Source organism: Vanacampus margaritifer, chromosome 8 (genome assembly GCF_051991255.1).
Source record: "Vanacampus margaritifer isolate UIUO_Vmar chromosome 8, RoL_Vmar_1.0, whole genome shotgun sequence".
Taxonomy (NCBI): Eukaryota; Metazoa; Chordata; class Actinopteri; order Syngnathiformes; family Syngnathidae; genus Vanacampus; species Vanacampus margaritifer.
The window spans coordinates 19,706,877-19,715,490 of NC_135439.1; positions in this window are offsets into that span (position 1 = coordinate 19,706,877).

An 8,614-nucleotide genomic window follows, 5' to 3' on the forward strand; every position below is an offset into this window, starting at 1 on the left:
CAAACAAGCGGACCGAGACCCACTTTTTGAGGTGGTCTCGGTCCGCTTCCAGTCTGAATAAAAACCACGGCTAATCTGCTCCAACTGCAGGACATATGCGCCTTTTTGGTCTTGACAAGCCAAGCATCGCAGGGGGAAATATTTATAATATAATATAATATAATATAATATAATATAATATAATATAATATAGTATAATATAATATAATATAATATAATATATACACCCTAGTGTATTTTTAGAAATACATGCTGTCAGCTGTTATGTTAACTAAACAAAAACAAACTTACATCAAGCAAACAAGCTATCCATCCATTCGCTGTACTACTTATCCTCACTAGGGGCGTGTGTGTGCTGGAGCCTTTACCAGCTGAGGCAAGAGGCAGGTTACACCATGAACTCGACAAACAACCATTCACATACAGGAACACACCTGCGGATACAGAGTGTTCAATTAACATATCATACATGTTTGTTTTTTGTTTAGTTGTTTTTTTAGACATAGCCTACGGGAGGAAACCGCAGTCCAGGGATACGATGACAAAGTGGCCATCATAAACAACTATGATTTACACAATTGTAACTAAAACCCAGACTGTTTCACTTAAAGACATGGATAAACTAACTGCTAAGGTTACTTTAGCTAAAACAACATTGACTTTGCCTAATATTAGTCTCAAGGCTAAATAGCAGTTAGCACGGTAGGAGCCAGCTGCTACATTTATGATGTTTGTGTACGTTTAGCTAACAGCTGAGACCAGTTTTTAGGTTATGAAATTATTAAATTTTGTTTTATATTATGGACTGAGCATGTTACTCAACAGATCATTTAATAATTTAGATACATTTTAATCTGATTTTGGATTTAAAAACAAAAAAAAACAACCTCTGATCTGACAGTGTCGACACAGCAGTTTCAAGGGTGTATGATCTGAGTTGTAGGCAAAATCCACTTAGATGTATTAAAAAAGTCAATATTAAAGTATACGATACGATACGATATACTTTTATTTTCCCCCATGGGGAACTTTTTCCTGGACTCCGTCCAGCTGCAGTTTACAGTAAGGAAAAAACAACAGAATAGAAAGAGATAAAATCAAAATTAAATAAGAAGTGCAGCAGTAGTTTACAGTAAGAAAAACAACAGAATAGAGAGAGATAAATAACATAAATAATACACACACACTCCTATATATATATATTGCACCACTTAGTTAATGTCGGTTATTAAGCAATTTGATAGATGTCGGCAGAAATGAATTCTTGTAGCGGTTCAGCCTGGTTCTGGGGGCCCTGAATCTCCTGCCGCAAGGCAGTAGCTGGAACTCATGATGCAGAATGTGAGTCGGGTCAGTAACAATTTTCTGTGCCAGTCTGGTGACGGACTGCTCATAAAGCATCTGTAGGGAAGGATGATTCCTGACCCCCATGATCTTCATGGCAGTCCGCACCAGACCGGCAATCTGTGACCTTGACTGCACAGTCAGGTTGCCGTACCAGGCAGCAAAGCCGTATCTGATGATACTTTCCAATGAAGCCCGGTAGAACAACATCATGATCCTCTGAGGAAGTGTAACCAAATGTACGCTTTTGCCCGGACACGTTCACTTTTTTACAACCTTTCTGGATTGGTTGTATAAATTCATGAAAATGTCCGGTTTTCGTGCAGCAAATGGGAGGCGCAGTAGTGTTACACCGACTGGTAGGAGTGTAGGGAAAAAAGAAAGGTAGGTTTTGTGTGTGTATATGTGTTATTATTGTAATATATTAAAAATAAGTAATTTTTTAAAGGAAAAAGTAGGTTGTTTTACGTACATAACTTCCTTAGCGCTTAAGTACTGTCCTGACCTCAAACATCAACCCTGAGAATCAGCTCAAGTAATACACCACTGAGCTGCCACACTGAAGGGTGTGTGTTTGATCCCTGCTTACCCAACCTTATATATTAAGAAATAAAGAAAGACAGAAAGAAAGAAAGAAAAAAAGAAAGAAAAAAGTCAATCACGGCAGCAAAAAGGGTTGGGTTGACTACGCTGGGTTTTTATATATTGATTTGTCAAGTAAGACTTCAAAATACAGAGGAGTCATATGTGAAAATACTAAAATACTTTGAGTAAACTTGAGTTAATTTAAGCATCTCTCTGGAATTGAAAATATGGTCAGAGGTCACCCTAAATATTACCCTTACCCTTATTGCGTTGTTCACTCATTAACACTAAAGATAATCTCATCAAGTATTTTTTAGTTACATAGGTTCTCCTGGGAAAAAAAAAATCTAACTTAAAAAAAGGAAAGAAAAAGAAAAAACGAGCTGTGAGTCACAGATTATTTTTGTTTGATTCTTTCTTTTCACAGGCATAAATTATATTTTGATTTTCCAGTGACATTTAACTTTAAAGTCAGCTAGGACAAAACAATGCCATTGCGGGATTATAAAATTAAATAGATGGCGGTATAATATTTGCGCTATTTATAATGCACCAAAAGTTTGCTTGCAAAAACTTTGAATGACTTTCTGTGTTAATGACTTGTAATTGCAATAATTTCGGGGCGTCACATTGCTCACAGCTTGGTTCTTGTGCAACTACTGTGTTTTTATGCTTTATGTATGCACAGCAGCGTGCCACCTGTGTGTGAACCTGTGATATAATATCATTCATCCAGCCTGAAGGGATGTGTGTGTCATTGTCGGCATCAGAGCTGCCCAGAGTTAACTGCCAGATGCTATGGGGCTGTCATCATGGTGTCGCACCACTCATTGAGTATTTCTGTCTCCACCATCGGCACCCAGCTGCAGCCTGCTGAGAGCAACTTAGTCCAAACAAGGTCGAATAAAGGTCAGCTTCTAGTCTCTGTGGCCCTTGTGCATAGTCTGCTTCAGACTGTGTGGGAAGTGTATTCTGGCCTGTGCTCTGTCTCCAACAAGCTGGAATGAGTCTCTCCCCCGAGAGGCGCTGTCATGGGTGGGAAATGTGAGGAGGAAGACACTTTCTCCAACCACTAAACAATAGCTGACACAGGGCTGCGAGGACATGTATAAGAGACAGATTTGGAGCAGCAAAGAAAACATCAATTATTTATCAATGGTTTGAGAGTATTATTATCAAATCATGCTGCGTGCAAGTGTTGGAAACATAATGGCTCTAGATAGAGTTGAACCCTACCTTCCTTCATGTTACATAAATTACACTCCTGGTATATGCTGAGCTAATTGGTATCAACATAAAGTACAGTAGCCTATAAATGTCAAACATGTTATTAAGGCAGCTCTTGTAGAAATTGATTCAGAACAAGAAAGATATCGGACAAGACTCAATTGCTTCACAAAAGGAATGCTTTATGTTTGTAATGATCCTGCGACTGGGTATGCAGCAGTGCTTCTCATTTTTTTGGCCCCCCCAAGAAGGAAGAAATTATTTTGTGCCAAACTCTCCTCCACAACTACAACTAGCATTATTTGTCTATAAAATGGTTGTAAGTTGAACTCTGCAGCAACTCTAACAATGTGAGCGTCATTGCCACCTACTGGAGGGGATGTGCAATTACATTTCATTCTAGTTTGAAAAAAAACCCACACATACACACACACACGTTCCTTGAGTTCACACGCATCCCCCTGGCATTGCACCCCGCCACCTCCAGGAGTGCCCCCCTCCTTTTTGAGAAGGACTGGTGTACATGAATGTGTATATAGAACATACTATTTGAGTATGCATGCGTGCACTACAAGCAATGTGGTTGTCTCGAGGGTAGTTTCACTGCACATTACGCTTGTTTAGTCAGTGACCTTGCTCACTCCTTTTTCTACCTCCTCTAAATATATATCTAAAAGTGAATGCTCAATATTTTTCCCCAATTCATTTTATTTTCTCCAAGGAGTTTGCCATAGGTTCACAGATGCACAGATTGATGAATTTTTAAGTGTAAAATGTTATCCATTCATCCATTTTCTGAACCTTACCAGGCTCACGGACATGCTGGAGCCTATCCTTGTGGTCTTCGGGTGGTAGGCAGACTACACCCTGAACTGGTTGCCAGCTCAGTGTAAAATATTACAAATGTAAAAATGTGTTGTGTTTGTTTTTGCAGGCCAAATGGAAATACAGTCCCCTTCAAAAGTATTGGAACAGCAAAATCTAAAAAAAAACAAAAAACTTCTGTATTTGTCTTATACTTGCAGCTTCAAAATGTTTTGCTTTTCTCCCATAGACAGCTAGCTCCCTGTTCTTTATTTTGCTTAACAGCAAATGCAGTTTTCATATGTGAAACCCAAAGCAAAAAAACAATCCCTAACTAATGTTTAAGCAATCAATCTAAAAGGCACAATTGAGCAGCTAAAAACACCCAGTCTATCACATGTTCCAATACTTCTGCAATTTGCTCACTTAAAAAGTGGGTGGCTTCAAACAAAAGATCCTCTGTTCCCAAATTGTTTAGCACATCTAGATGTAAATTCCGTGAAATCAAAGTTGGTATTCTGAACCTTTGTCTCATATTTATCTTTTATTTTGAAATCCCCCCAAAAACAAGCAAAAACAAAAGAATTGACTTTGCCGTTCCAATACTTTTTGAAGGGACTGTATACAGAAAAAAATATATACAGTAAATGGTCCCAATGAATGAATAAGGAGGCTAATAATGTGTGCATCATCATCATGACAATCATCAAAAACAGGTCGACAACCCACAATAACTTTGAATTAATTCCTAGATTCACAAATTAGTGGTGTATGGAAGTAAGTAAAAACCTTGACTCCTTCAAAGGGCCACTTTACTGGGCATTCTCCACTCACCTTGTATATTAAGTGCTTTAGACGACTTTATTATGTAGCTTATTTTTTGATTGCCATTGCATTTTAGCTCAATTATTTTATATATATATATATATATATATATATATATATATATATATATATAGCTGTTTCTAGAACAATTAACTACTAAGTGCAAATCCTCTAATCAAGAAAAAAATATGGTAAGCATTCCTCAAACAGTAGAAAAGACACAGTATATAACTTCCTTCAAGTGACAGCAAATATATATATTTTTAAATGGAATGCATAAAGAAATGAAAAGGGAGAGAAGTGAGTACATTAGGCACACAAACACAACCTAACATAAAAATGATAGAACTGCACAAAATCCAATTCCGAGGCCTAATCATAGCAATGCTAAAGGGGAGTGAAAAGCAGGAGCTGAGGTGGAACAGCGTGTCTGATGAGATTATTGGAGCGCACATCAACATCCATCTCGCCCTGTGTCACGGACGAAATAGAAATTGTGTGCTTCGCTTAGAAAATCTCTGGATGGTGACAAATCAAAGTATTTTACTACAAAGGGTCAATTTATATAGATCACAGATTCGATTAAATACAGGCGGGGAAAAGATAAGAATGAATTGTACCTTTTGGATTTCAAAACCTTTTTTGTCAGTGCTCTTTTAACAAAGCGTTGTATTACTCACACACTATTCATTTCAAGCCATGTTTGCACAACACAATTGTTTTGGCTTGCATTTTAATACAAAACATGACAGCGTAACCTCGGGAGCTTACATATGAGTTCATGGCTGATATCACCTGCTGTGCCTGATGTGAGAGCCCACCAGCACGATCTTTGAACTAACTATTCACATATAATGCTCGAGGCGGTACAGCAGGGGGCTGATTTGACTCTGGTTTGAGGCATTTGACAGAGAATTCCAAATTCATCATGGGGTATAAAGTCTGGGCTGCAGTCCCATAAACTAGTGTTCAATAATGAAATCTGAAGTTGTGCACCTTGACATACTTTAAATGAAAAATGATGGCTTTTGAGGTGCTTACTAAGTGTATACCCCCCCCCCCCCCCCCTTCTGCACCAAGTTCCCTGATCAATATGTGCTACAGTATGTTACTTTTAAAGTGAGTCAGCTTCAAATGAGAGTCTGCTTGACAAAAAAACATTCTGGAGTGCTATGGTTTGTGCAAGACAAATGCATTTTGATGTGATGTCTATATCTGATTTCAATTTTACTGACATTGATTTATACATAATGGACAAAAGTGCCTAAGTGCATAAGGCCTGTGTGCAAGATCCGCCCGTCAGGAATAAATCTTGTACCGATTCCGTTGATTTTCACCGATCTGACCTACAGGAAGCAAGCGCCGGGGCAAACAAACAAATCTAACATTAACAAATGGACACTGCAATTAATTCTGTTCTTAGAGAATTACTTACCGTTTCCTTGTTGAATGTTGAACAGTGAGAGGCGCTTCGTGCATTATCAGCTGGTAAAGATGTTTGTGCTTTTTTCTCACCTTCGACGAGAACAAAGACGTCATTTTCATCCATGGCCGTGATTGGTCAAAACAAACGCGCACAACGCCGCATCGTCCAATCAGCGCGAAGTATTGTACAGATTGTCCCGCCTTTCCCAAGCTGATTGATATTGTGGAGAACTCCCTCGAGTGAATCACAATATCAATCTGGCTATTGCCAGGTTAGGACTGACAACCACTTAAATGACATTGTGAAATTTAGCTGTTACTCAGGACATGATGCAAACATTTATTTTTTGGTTGCATTTTGCTAAGAATTTTTTTCCTTGAAGAATTTTTGACCTGTTATGTTATAGCTTATTATGCCACGGACATACTGTCCCGGCCCCCTTGTGACTATGCATGGGAAATATTGTCCATTTATCCATTTAATAGAGAAGTGAGTGGGTTTAAAGGTTATTGGTTTTGGACAACTGGGCCTGGCTCACAATGTCTTCCAAAAGGAGTTTGTTGAGGTTGAAGTCGGGGCTCAGTGAAAGACCAGGGCATTTATTCCACTCTAAAAACATGCCTTTATGGACCTTGCCACTAAGTTAAAAGCATGGAATTGCCCAACATGATATGGACCCGATTAGCGTGTGTGCTGAGTTCAAAAGTTGAGAAACTGCTTCCTTAATTAAAATAGAGTCAGTGCATATCCTGAAATGCTAATGACTATGACTATAAAGAATCATTCCCTTATCTAGTCTCCTGCAGCTATATGAATAAAATAAACAATAAATCTGCCATATTGGTCTAAAAGTAAACTCATTGGGTCTCCATGTCCTAACCTTCCAGAGCACCCCTTGTTCATAATGTTCTTATGACCGTCTGCCAATTCTCCTGGAGCAAGATCATATTTCACATTTCTTTTGAAAAGAGTGTACATTTGAGTTCATAATCACTACTGCATTACGCCAGGGGCCAATTCCTCTTTTGCTTCTCTGATTTATGTTTCACTTATCTTTCTTCCTGCGCTTGTATAGAGCATACCGTAGCTAGTGGCAGACAAATATCTAGAGCTTTGATAAAATTTGTGCAAGAAGCACACCTGTGAGTAAACAGTATGCCCACTACTAATACATTATCTGGCCCACATTAGGTTCGACTGCATAACCGCATGCAACCCAACAGTACAATGTTACACAACAGATGATTGTGATGTATTCAATATTTCATCCACTGTACAACATTTAAATGAAAGTTATCTGAAGAGTAACCTTACAGTCTGCTGCAAGCTGTCACCATAAAAGCTCACTACACTCCCAAATAACCCAAATTGGGTAAAAAAGGGATCGACCCATCGTTTTGGTTGGTCAAATGAATAAGCAACAAAACAACAATTTATTGGGCCGGCCTAACTTTTTTAAACTTGCCTGCATGCTGAATTCTCGCGGTATTTGTGAGTTCACAACCCACGAGAATCCATCTTGTACCGAGCATGCTGATTTTTTCCCGAGCGGTTTGGACCAATCACAAATCAACAGTGTGTTTGGGGGCAGGATATGCAGCAATACAATGCCAGGGTGGGCTCCAAAACATGTGTTTTGATTTTGGGTCTTACTAGAATTAAGTGTAATTGCAATTGCACATCCACTGCAGTAGGTGGCAGTGGCACACTTATTGCCAGAGAATGTGCAAGGAGTGTTAACTCTTCTGCAGAGGCGCACTTATAGCAATTTTATAGAGAAATATTGCTATTTATAGTTGAAGCAGAAAGTTGTGTGTGTGTGTGTGTGTGTGTGTGTGGAGGGGAGTGTTTTCTTCCTCTTGTGGGGGGCGTAACATAAAATAATTGGGAAGAATAACACTGCTATGGATGTATGCAATTTGCATTGCAGTTGCAACTATTAGCTGTGATGCAAGGAAATAATCAAACAATGCATGTTATCTGTAATTGTTTATTCAAGGTTTAAAACAATAAAATACGGTAAAGTACTTTTAAATGGATTCATGAAAAAAGTCATGTTAAGTATAGATACCACAATAATGTCAGTTTATATTTGTTAAAAGAAAAATGGTTACCAAGAGACTATGATTCTGAAGCTTGGACGCTTGCGCGAGATGCTGTGACTATCGCGAGACCTACAGCGAGACCGGGAAACCCCAACATGGCGGCGCCCTGCTGCTAAGATAGAACTAGCTCTATTATACTAAACTAATCCGAATTTAACCATCATATAGCTTGTCTTTCTTTTTTTCTTCTCTTTTTCATCCGACAGATTTGGAATACCACCCAACGTGGAGGACCTCGAACGCTTCATCGATGGATATTTTTACAGCTGCGCGATGGAGAATCCTTCCGTCGAGAAAA